A 13,343-nucleotide genomic window follows, 5' to 3' on the forward strand; every position below is an offset into this window, starting at 1 on the left:
TCCACCTCCTCCTCCTCCTCCTCCCCCTCCCCGCCACCAACACCCCGAGCCCACAGCGCCTGAGGCTGGCTACTGAGTCAGCAGGAGGGAAAGGTGTCTGCACGGCTGTGGCATCAGAACAAGAGAGAAAGCAAAATAGCTGGAGAAGGATAAAGAGCAGTGAAAACGGTTCAGAATAGACATGCTTGCATTTTTTAAAAACAGATGGAGAGAAAGAACGATTGCGCGGAAACAAAAAGTCAGAACGAGATGATGAAGCAGCTTAAATAGGGAACATCATCATCTCCTAAATTTATTTCAAAATCATCTGCAGAGGCCTATTTTGTTACATCGTGACTAATATGAGGAGGTGCTCCCTCTGCTTAAATTGATTTAACCCTCTTTTACACAATAATTTAACGCCTTTACATGGCTTCTGTTCAGTGAAAACCCTCAAACGTGTCCGTCGGAATCAGTTAAACGTGATGCCAACCTCTTGCCTGAGTGCTAGGCTTTGCCAAGGCCTGGCTGCATCTCAGACAGCGGACACAGACAGAGGAATGCTGCAGATACTCACCATTGTGTGGGGAGAGGCAGAGGAATGCGGGCTGCCAGGCTACGTACACTGTCACCAATGAACACAGCCAGAGGCCTCGAGCCATGAGGGAAGGCCAGGGCCAACAGACCCCACAGTCAAACATCACTCACCACTTCCATCTGTGATATCATACCCAATCTCTTCTGGACAGTGTTGATTTGGTCCAGCTTGACTGTCTAAACACTGAGTATCTTGTTGAAGAGCTCCTGACTGACTGTGAGACAAAAGCTGGAAGAGATTAGATACAAAATGGCCCTGTCAAATAAGAATTAGTTGATCAGCTTTGTTTCAAACTAACCCTGTTGATCAATCAGTGAATTTTGCAGGCGCTATAGTGTTTGCCACCAATCTACTGTGACTAAATGTCAAGGGACCAGACATTTGACCCCCAGTAGTAAGCCGTTTCCAGCCTCAGCCAGTTCTTTCACTGCTGTTTTGCAACAGTGAAGGCTCATACTGGCGATCGTCTACAAGAGTGGCTTCACGTGAAGTGCAGAGCAGAGATTGGGATTGAGGACAGGATGGACGAGGGGCTTCCTCTTTCACTTCCTATATGATGGTCCAGTCAAGTGACTCTTTGTGAGAGTGTTAGGTTGTATGTCGCAGGAAAACGCAGCTTCGGCGGCTGTGGTTTCCGGTCAGGATGTCCAGTCGTTTCTGCTCACGGTTGTGACACTGTGAATCATGCCGTGATCACACACGCACACAGGCGTCTCCATGGACATGGCACACATACACACACGCAGACATGCGTATGCAAATACAGACTCCGATGTGTTTGTGCACTCTCACATATTTGTAATAAAATCATGTGGTTATGACATTTTCTTTTTTGGTCAGAAACGTGTCTCTCGATGTTGTTTTTTTACAGCCTTAGCCACTGCTTGGACTGTTAAGGCTTTTTTTTTTCCTGTTGCCACATCCTCAAAGATTCCACAGTAATTATGATTGTACTACTGGTAATGACTAAAGTTATCACATGATGGGCTCTGCAGAGTGGATTAATGTGTAGCCCCAGAACTACAATAAAGCTTGTCTCGCTATCTTATTGGCTGTAATAAGGAATCTGGCTTCCTGAGGACGTTGTGTTCAGCTTGTTTGTGCATGAACTCCTGGGGATCTGATAGGAAGGCCCTCTGATAAAGTGCTTGTCACGTTTAAGTGGACACCACTGAGCGAAGTGTGACAAAGTCCTGTCACATTACAGACCCTGGACTTTGGTTACAGAGCAAAGGGTGAACTACTGTATTTAATGATTATACAGGTTCCTCCCAGCGTGACAGAAACCTTATAAAACAGCCTGAGTCTGTTAACAGAGGTGAAAAACAGAAGGGGTTTTACTGGCGTACATAACAGGGGTAAATGTACTGTGCAACTGAGTTGAAAGTGACTAATAATTTAATATACATTACAATAACCGCACCCTCAACACCTTGGCTTTCCCTCCTACGATGGATGGATACACAGCATATTCTCCTGTTTCATGAGTGACACTGCAGTTTTGCAGCATAAATAAGAGGCCAGAGAATGGGGGAAGGATCATTAAAGAGAAGAGTATAAAAAAGAAGAGAAGAGATCTCTTTCCCTTTCATTCCCTGCTAGGATTTCCTGCTTTGTTTTATGGGGGTCATGCAGCTGGCAGGCGCCCTCCTGTTTCTGTCCATAATGATGACAGGCGTCTATTAGTGCACAGTAGAAACACGAGCCACTGAGGTTAACTCAGGCTCTTCCCCCCCTTGACAGCCTCTTCCCTTTCCCCAGCCCCCAGTGTACAACCTACCTATCTATAGGGCAGATAATTGTGGCTTTCAGTTGCTGTTAGCAAAGCATGGCTGATTAAGGGTCAGCTCCTGCTCAGACATCAGCGAGTGCACCCTGGCAAGTTTAATACAACCTGGAAAGCAGGTCCAGCCCTCTGGGACCATATTATGTCTCTGGTATATAACAAACTCTCATCCAGGAAAAGTATTATGGGACTGGTGGAACTGGTGGATGAGAAAGTAAACAGGTCTTGCTGCTGTTAGGAAATTATTTTTTGTGGTGTTTTTGGGTTTGTGTATAGGAGATAAGTTTGTGTTTTTTGGTAAAATCCTAAAAAAACAACATGGAGTGATTTTTTTTTACATACTGTAGGTTGAATATAGGTTCCCTCAAAATGAGTGAGAACCGTAGATATGAACAGATGATGGGGTTTGAAATTGAAACTACAGTTGTCACTGCACAAGTACCATTCAACACCCTTCTTCATAATTTTCTGCGGGTGTCGCTGACATGAGAATCTGGCAGTGCTGTCATACGTGCTGGTGAAGTCTAACAGGCCTCTTTGGAATTGGGTGTGCCACTCTCCCACTAATGTGTCATGTTAACATCTCCCATGTGTCATAACTCTTCCGCCGTGTTTCTCAGAAGCACTATACTGAACTTAAAGCCATAGTATTTTTCTTTTTAGCTGATTTTAGCGCAGCCGTATCTATCCCTGGCTTCTATGCAGCTGGAGAACAGTGTTCACACGCCCATTCTTTGATTCTTTGGCCATCTTTGTCATCATGCTTGACGTTAAGCCTCCGCTACAACAACTGAGGAACAACCAACTGTGTGCTGTGGTTGGACTGTGAGGGAGAGAAGCTTGGGATTGGCGAACACAGAACTTATAAGGGATCTATTTAAGGGGAGGCAGGCCTTTATACTACAGTAAACCCATGTACTTGTTTGCTCTTTTTGTGGTCAAGATACAGGAAGTACTTTGTTCTGGGATTTAACGGCAGAAAAAAAAGAAACCCCGACTTCTCAAAAAAATTAAATGAAAGGTTACAAGTAAACAACAAAGTTTATGGAGGGTGTAATAAGATTTCCCACAGATTTTAAGATAGAGTTCACTTCTAAGACAAACATTGTTTGAGACTACCAGCAGTCTCATAAATCTGCTTCTCATGTCCTGATTGTTGCAAACAGAAATACAATTCTCATGGTTACTTGCAAATGATGAACTGACAAATGCAAAAAATACGAATAATTGTTTTATTGTACTATATTATTGATAATGCATAAAATCAAACCTGCATTAACAATTATTTTGGCCTCTTAAGGGAAGCAGAAACAAATTTTAAACACAAAACAAAAATTTAAAGTAGTATTTTTATATGCAAAAAATTCATAACAATGTGTAATTACAATGTTACATTACGTGTTTTGCCACTGTTAGCCAGCTAACGTTCCCTCAGATGCAGTGACACGCAATAAATAAATGTTTTATGTATAAACACGGCAAGTTTTGGTTTCATGGGGAGGTCATGTGGCAGATTTCTTGGCTGACTTCCTGAAGGCTGTTACCGTATTAGTTGCTTAAGAAAGTGAAACACTTACAGTAACAGTTTTCCAAAATGTTGAACTATTCCTTCAAGTTGATATGGCAAACATGTTGCTTATTTACACCTCCAGCAGATCTCCTTTCATTCTCCTTTTAGCTTTGTTTTTTTGGGCTCTACCAACTCTGCAAGGAAATATCTCTCTTTAGTTGCTAAATGCTCCCCTATGTTCACCGGCATGGTTAGGGCTGGGCAGGTAGTGAACCGTGGGTAAATCAGAGCTTTTTTTGCTACGTATGGAAATAATGCTAATGAGAGAAGTAAGATTGAGCCAGATTTTGGGCCTTAAAACCAAAACAATATGCTGAAAGACACTAACATGCTTCTTAGAGCTCTCTCTCTCTCTAAAACGTCAGCATGCTAATGTGCTCAATGACAAAGTTAGCATTTTGATGTTAAGCAAGTACGATGTTTACCATGCTCACCATCTTAGTTAAAGGACCAGTGTGTAGGATTAAGTGGCCTCTAGCGGTAAAGTTTCATATTGCAAGTGAGGGGAAAAAGGAGAAACTACGGTGGCTGCAAAACTTATAAAAAATGCAAAAGGCTCCATCTGGAGCCAGTGTTTGGTTGGTCTGTTCTGGGCTACTGTAGAAACACGGCGGTTCAACATGGCAGACTCCACATAAGGGTGGTGTCTGTAGATAAAAACAGCTCATTCTAAGGTAACAAAAACACAGGTGATTATGCACTGATGAAAAATAATATTATATTCCATTTCTGCCAACAGATCCTCCTAAATGTTACACACTGGATGTTTAAGTGACATATTACATGAAATGATAATGCCACTGTCAGAGGATCACTAAAGACGTTAAAATTCATCCTGAGAGGCACATGAATGTCTGTACAAAATTTAATTCAATCCAATTGTTGTTGAAATATTTCCATCTGGACCAAAGTGGTTATAGCAGCTTTTTTGAAAGAGATGTGTTTGTTCAACATAAAAGTCATTTTTGAGGCTGCAGTTTGTAGTGATGTGCTGGATTGTATTATATTGTGTCTTTTAATTATTTATCATGACATACAGCTAATTGTTAACCGACTCTAGTCAGTCTTCAAGGCAAAAAAAAGTATTATGAACGCTCTCTGATGTAAAAACTGAAAATGAAAAAAGGAAGAGTCAGAGAAGAGAAAGTGAATTGTGTAAAGGAACACACCGCCCACACGTGGCCAAGCAATGGCCTGCAGCACTAACATGTCCAAGCTGTACAACAACACAAGTTGGTGGCCCCCAACAAACTCTGACCTCAGCCTGGACATCAGGTGTTGAGAAACGTTCAACTGTCCAATTGTTGTGGGAACCCCCCATCTGCCTGCCTCCCGTACGTTGACACTGTCTTCTGGAGCACGGATGAAACCTCAGACAAAATCAGACAAATGAGTGAAAACGATACCTATCAGACCGCAGACTGATAACATCAAGGCCCAGAAAAAAAACAATCTTTGAATGTGTCTTCCTGCCTGTTTGTCTGCTCTGGTGAAAAACATTTAGAGTGAGTGTGTCAGCTTCAAGTCTCTTTTGTACAGGCGAGGTCAGAAGGTCACTTTAAGTCAGTGAGTGACAGCAGTAATGGTGGGCTATATTTAAATCCAGAGGAGAGGAACAGCCTTGACTCATGTGGACCCCATGCATCCTCTTTCCATGCAAAAAATGAAATGGCTCTTCTTGTAAAATTGCCCAATGTAAAAATGCCAGTATTAATATGACCTAATGACAATCACTATTTTAAGACACTGATTTTGTAATCTATTGCTGAATTAATGAGTATTCTCAAACAGCAACTTTTGAAGTAAAGGTCAGTTTGAAAGAGATTAAATATGAATTTTCATGTCTCCTGATGGTTTAGAAAGTAGGTTACATATTATTGGAAAGAGTAGAGTATCACTGCCTGGTTAGAATAGATATTATTGATCCACATGATAAAGTGAACCCTTTCTTTAAAGATTATTTCCCAATGTCCTGCTGAGGAGTTACGTTGCTTTGTTGTCTGGATAGATCTAGAGGCTGACTGTGTTGATTCGTATGTGGCAGCTGAGGTGTTCAGGAAAGGTTGCTGTAGTTGATCGGTGGAAAGAGTGGAAAGCAGGAGCACTGGGCTTTCCCACAGAACCAGAGGAGAAGACTTTGAAATAGGAGTAGCTTCTCTGAAGCTTTATCAAGCCCCGATCACCTGATAAATCTGTCAGAAGCTACAGCCCCTCCATAGGAACCTGTTATTCATAGTATGTGCTAGTAAAACAAATCTTAGAAGGACTAATCCTTTAATCCTGATTCAGTGTTTCATCAGCAGAAGAAACACTTGTGTTTGTTGCAGAGACTTAAACTTGTTATCTTGATGCAGTGCTTCCCAAATCAGTTTAAAGTGTCACATAAATGTTTAGATTAATGAGAAAAGTGTGGCAGATGGATTGTATGTTATCCCTTCACTCTTTGTGTTTTCAGACCGGCTCACCCCTGGGGCTTCTTTGACATGCACATGCATACCTATCTGTGCTGCTATCTCTTTACAGTATATCTGTGTCAGCACTAGGCTGATGCAGGAGCATGAGAAATGGAGGCAAGCTCGGTCCTCAGTCCCACAGATAGGGGCTGTGCACTCATCTGTAAACCCTTTGTGTGTGTGTGTGTCTCATCTGTAAACCCTTTGTGTGTGTGTGTGTGTGTGTGTGTGTGTGTGTGTGTGTGTGTCTTTATTTTCATCTGTTTTCATCACTTCTGGAAAGGTGGCATGACAAGTCTTCCCACAGGAGTGGCGAGTGCGTTGCCATCCCGCACCTTCCTCCTCTCTTCACCTTACTTGATGACATGGGCCTTATCACTGCATCTGCTGGGCCAGTTGGCCCTTCCCCTTTGTTTGAGGATTAGGGAATGCTACTGCGCCCATTGTGAGCCACGGAAAACACTAAATTGGGAGCTTTCCGACACAGACGAGGCACAGATCTCTTCCTCTGTCCATATTTAGAGTCAAACGATTGTTTCAGATAATTTTAAGCATAATTGAATCATCTCTGGGGATGCTATGGACGCTCACTGCTAAATATGCAAATATCCTCCTTTGGTCCATGAAATCATCATTTTGTTTGGCCTCGAGCTGTGGGGAAAATAAGTGGCTTGTTTAGAAGTCAGAAAGCTGTGCCACTACCTATCTTTACTCTACTATCATAATAAACTAAAATATGAGTATTTCATGCCGATGCGATGTCAGAATGTGCTTAATTTAGTTTCACTAAGGGAAGATTCGGGAATGTTTCATAAAAGTACTGACAACATCAAAGAGGTGATGCCTTCACTCCATAGTGAGCCACCATTACAAAGAGAGGTTGACCTTGCCTTTGGCCTCTTGGCTGTCTGACAAAGCAATCCCCATGCTCTAGTGCAGTACGGCTGTCCTCTAAATGAAAGTAGCTGAGAGGCGAAGGGCAAAGAGGCCTATGGAATATCAATGTGCGATGCTCTCAATTAAGATTAAAGCTTTGAATGGAATCCTATGGAGCCGCTTCCCTAAGAAATGCTTGACATTTTACCCTTGCTGACTCTGGATAAAAAAAAAAACTGTCCTGCGCCACCAGTACCACCATCACCACCACCGCAGCCGCTAACTAGCTGCCCCTCCTCGGCAAGCCCTCCATACACTGAATTCATTCTGTAGATATTGACTTAGGCTACAGTCACACTTCTAAGAAATAAGTGAAATGGATCATCTTACTGCCAGTGGATGATAAGAATACTGAAATATGAAAAAGCGTCTGGATCAGCAAAATGACAAACTAGGGGGGGAAATATGAGGCAGTCATGATAAACCCTTAGAGACAAATTCCCTACAGCTAGATGGAGAAATGAGGAGAGGAAAGAGAAGGGAAGAGAGGTAAGGGTGAAAAGGAAATATAAATCTGCAAGTGCCTATTTTAAATGTATGTTTAAGAGAGAAAGCATCATTAATTTACAATACGTGTATCCTCCCTGAATGCCAAAAACATGGACAGACTGCACGTAGACGGCTTTAAAACACATAAAGCACCAGCCATAGGGTTTTTTTTTTAAGTATATTGGCCAATCTTATCTGATGTGAAACAGATTTATTATAAGTGAACATGAGTCAGTTTAAGAGTGTACTTTCTATATTGTACTTTCAGTATAATAAATACATCTTCAGTATTGTCTGTGTATTTTAAACCAGCAAACACTCCTCATTCATAAGAAGCAGCCAATTTACAAAGCTGCTTTATACCGTATAATTAATACAATGTTTGAGATTTATTTAGCAGTTTGTTAAGATTCAGCAGATGTTGTTTCTGGGCCAGCAGCTCCAGTTTGAATATAAAACACGAGTCGGTATTTACTTGGAATATGCAGCACATTTCCTGGTGATTTACAGAACATGATGTCAGTTGTTTACATCTGATCTTGTAGATTAATACAGATCATGATGATGTTTACAGTGTGTATCTGCCAGTGTCATCACATCTGAGCTGTGCGAGCATTTCTAGTTATGTTTTTGGTACAAAATACACTCAGGGAAACATTATGTCGCCATTTAAACCAAGACATTAAATAAGTAAGAAAACACATTTTAATTGTGCATATGAAACTCCAGGTGGGGGCTAAGCCATATGTATAAAGATGATCTAACATTGTATAGCTGAAAGTAAGAGAGCAGGGGCTGATTATGAATGTGATGTAGAAAATAAGATCAAAATGGAGCCTATCGTGTAAACTCCACCCTTGATAAACAGAATTCCACATCACGCTCCAACTCTGCAGTTAACTGAATCAATGCAATTCCACTTGTGCTGATCTTGCAGACTGAGGCCCTTCCCCCATCCTCCCTCTCTTTCTCTCTCTCTCCCTCACACACACACACCCGTCTCCCTCCCCGTGCAGGTCTACCCATCGTAACACATTAGCAGTAGAAGCCATCACACAATCAAGACAAGGCAGTGTATGAGACGTCAGGCCAATTTGTTTCCTTCTTGGAGCTACATCACATTAGCAGGGTGGCTATACCCTTGAGCTAAATCCAAGTTCACACAGAGGGAGCGGGCTGCCGGACAGGAGGGCAGCAATGTCAGCACTTTTCAGACGGCTGCTGACATGTATCCAGCAGACTGACAAGTATGAAAAAAAAGCTTGATAGTTTGAAATATGGTCCTTTGGATTTTTCTTTTTTTTGTGAGCTTATAATGGCATTTCCTGAGGCCTGGAAGAGAAAGAGTGCGCAGTCAGAGAATTAAAACGAAAAGTTCTTCAGTCAGAGGTCAGGACATCAAATGAATCCGTCGAGTGAATGAAAGGACTGGATTTTATTTCCACTCTCATCAGGATCTCATAGCTACAAACAAATCTGATATGACTTCGGCTGTGCTGTCCTGAATCAGAAGACAGACTCAGAGAGACCAGTCAATAGTTCAATTATCTGATGTCTGTCTTGCTTAATTAAACATATAATTGACCATCCAAGGACTAATCATAGCCATCCCGTTACCCATGATTCCAACGGATTTGGCATAACCACCACTTGACCCCGCTGTGGATTGACTGGCCTTAGGTACGGGGTCAGAGTGTATCCACCGTTCACCGCTGTGAGACTCCTCGAGACTGCATTCCCCGTCGCATGTCTCAGGATGTGGCTCTGCCAAAAACAGTTGGGAGGGAAAAATGCAATTACTGGAAGATTATCATACTGCTTCCGTTTGACTTTTCTGACTGAATTCATGAATATATATGAATCCATCTTGCATCTCAATCTGGAAACCCCCACATCTATGTTTGGCTGGTGGCATTTTCTTTGTTTCCTCAAAGTGTGCTCTTACAGGAAGATTAAAGTATTACCCTGAAAAACCAAGACCATAATTCAAAAAAGTATGAAACATCAAAAATCTCAGCACACGTTGCTCTGTGTAAAAAAAATTATCCTTGTGAAATACACTTCCAAAACTTTAAGGGAGAGTGCTGTGTGAAGGATGTGTGTTTCCTAAATATCGCTGTTGTCAGGTGAAAACCTCCAAAGTGTCAACTTTTCAGGAACTAAGAAACACAACCTGTTTTTGTAGTTTGATGACCAAGCATTTTTAAATTTATCAAATTGAATTCTGAAAGGTTTTCATGAGCTTCGGGCCTATAGAACTTAAACATTTCAACTGAGGAAATCCTCAGTCCGTCTCCTTGCTGTAGCTTCACACTTAACAGACCAACAAGAGAGTGGTGTTAAACTTCTTATCACACGCTCACCAAAATTAGCCAGTAAGCATTTTTCATAAAATGTTTAAAACAAGAATAAACAAGAAAATCACATCCTGGTTACCATTTGAAAATGTTTGTACTTATAATACCAAAATTTTTTTTTGATACTTTGACTAAAAAAAACATTACAACAACAACATAAACATGATTTTCTAAGAAAGCCCATAGGCTTTTTTTTTTTATTAAGCCTAACAAAAGAAGCCAAAGTTCACAAATGTTAAATGTTGTATAAACACAAACAGACATACAAGAATAATGACAAAATAAAACAGTTTAAAATATCATGGTTGTGAAGCGATGTCAGTTTTGTAATTAAATAATTTGTTTTTCACAGTTTAAGTATACAGAACAAACACAATATAACTACAGAAAAAGGAGCACAAATAAACTCACTTAAATTAAATTAACTTAGACAATTGGCATTTGACAGTTTTTGATACTCTGTGCTGCAGACACATTTTAGTTCGTACAGACACACACACACACACACACACACAGCCCCTCTTTCTATCTGAATGTATCACCAACCTTTGGACTTCCCCACTACTCCCCTTAATAGCTCAATCTGACGAATCATTTAAAAGCCAGCTGAAACAGACAGATGGGTAATGGATTGCATGGCAAATCAATGCTCAGATCAATGGAAGACATGCATCAATAAATGGATAGAGAGCTGCTGAAATAGACACCAGAGTTAATGTGGAACAGCATACAACATCATTGTGTGAAGCACACACACACAGTGGAGAAGGCTAATACGCGTCGCCTCGGCTGATAAGGTGTCCTTTTGAATAATGGAGACAACAAACTGACAGTGATAAGCTAAACTTAAGCTTAGCCGCTATAGTGTGGCTCAGGGAGCTGCGTATTTAGTGCCCATCCCCAGCGCACACACACACTATCTCTCTCTCATAAAGGCAGCCAGCAGCAGGCCAATTTTTCTGCCTACTATAGCTCCACAGCATTTTCCTGCCAATTTACACGACTATAATCATGTGACAGTTGGACTGTAGATACAGTATCAAAGGGAACAGTAAGGCAAGAAAATGAACAAAAGGACAAATCTGGGTTTTTGCACAAAACACAAAGTCCTGAAAGTCTTTTCTCTGTCCTCACCAGGGTGAGAAAACACACAGTCATGTTCATCAGGAACAAACTATATTGTTATTTTTCAGATGTTATGACAGTATGCTGAGCTGACGTGCTGGGACACGTGGTGTAGTGGGGGAGCAGCTCGCCACAAGTGTTGAACTTGTGTTGGACCCAGGTGGCGTTGTGACCAGAGCCTGACTCATCGCTGCAGCACCGGACGCTCCAGAGTTGTGGTTTCAACGTTCAGCAGCGTGAGGCATCCCACTCACTGATAACTGCATTTGATACTAAACAAAATCAAGAGAAGCAAAATTAGTAAGCAAAATAAATTCTTAATAGACCTTGGCTTGCTCTCCTTGGATAAAACAAGTGGCAAGATGCTACAGCTGTTTCTCGTGGGCTCTTGCCATAAATCTCTGGTGAATGGCTGGTTTAAGGGTGGGTGCTAAGGAGCAGCTGTACCCGTCTAAAAATAGCGGCAAGGCTGCTGTCGGACAGCGTGTTAAAGCTCAACATGCAGTTTAGCACAAAAAGCCTATCAACAATACCTTCCACCTGCATTACCCTAACTGCGGCCTGGCCTCAGCATTATAGCACAGGAAGTTGTGCAAACTGAACATCCGCACATGTTACTGTGTCTGACTCACACACCCAAACAACGGCCAGATCCCGACCACATAATTCAGACACACTTTATTTTTCCAATGAGCTGAACATTCATTATCAGCGTGTCGTGGCCTGAGGCAGAACGCTCCCTCCTCGGTGTAGTGACAACCACCGGCCGCCCTGATGGAAAACAAAGCCGAGATGGCACAGCAAACACGAAATCATTATGACAGGCAGAGTTCAACAAAGCAGGACTCAGCACACTAAGCACATTTTATCAGTGTTTTCTTTTAGTCAGATTCGTTCTCTGAATTAAAGAACAGACTGAAATTCCTACATGCAACCATGCTTGTTCAAGCTGATAATAATAATAAAAAAGTGTTGTTTGAGTGTGTATGTGTGTGTGTGAGTGTGTGTGTGTGTGTGTGTGTTTGGCTGCACACACCTGTTTGGGTGTACTGTAGGGTAAATGTAATTGCTAAACACAGAGGCTGGCAGTGTTTAGAGATGCCAAATTGCGCCTCTGGGAGTCACTATAGCTCACAATCTGACTAATGAAGGCCAAGTAATCAAGCTTCAAACTCATCAACCATGTTTGCAGTAATTAAAAGGTTTATGTTCAGCACCAGGAGAGCCGTTTGACTCTGTCAGTCGGTGTCAGAAGCCAAACCTGATGTTTGTTATTTCCAGAGCCAAAGTCTGAACATTTGATATAAAACCCACTGCTCATTCACTTTATATGATCATATAAATGCCATAACAAATACACTGTGTCATAGATAGTAGTCCAGCATGTGCATTCACACCCAGGAAGGCACAGAGGGAGCCTACATAAATGTACACGGTGATGGATATGAATCCAATAATCAATTGTATGACGAGTGCTGTCTGTCTGCATCATCCTGATCTATTTTGTCCTATGGGACTCTGGGGCACAGTGAGGAGGGGACAGAGGGGTTGTTAGTGTAAAATACTGCAGTCATACTACACACAACCCCTGGCCTCCATTTTACACACAAAAAAAACAGGATTTTTTCTAAAGAAATAAACATTGAGTCATTTGTAATGAATATATTACAGTTTTGTCAGAGAAATTCACTTTGACATTGAGTATGAACTCTTACCTCCTAAAACAAATGGTCACTATTGTTGTCCCTGGTTCCACACACTTGCAGTATAAAGGTTTTTTCACATCTGAATGTGGTGTTGTTTGTCTTTATGCACAATAGCATGGGCATGCTGACTAACTGGATTAGACCTTAACACAATATTTGGTAGGATATAATGTTACACCTTTAATCAGACATGCTGACATCCACAAGGATTTTACCCAGCATGCATCAGGAGATGTTCTACCACTACAATTCTCCAGGGATCATAAGTGACCTGAAGAGGGCATCAGGCGCTGGCTGTTTATGTCTTCCAAATATCTCCACCCCAAACTTGAACTTTTACATTG

This window comes from Morone saxatilis, unplaced genomic scaffold (genome assembly GCF_004916995.1).
Source record: "Morone saxatilis isolate NCDOM2014 unplaced genomic scaffold, NCSU_SB_2.0 Contig18, whole genome shotgun sequence".
Classification (NCBI taxonomy): domain Eukaryota; kingdom Metazoa; phylum Chordata; class Actinopteri; family Moronidae; genus Morone; species Morone saxatilis.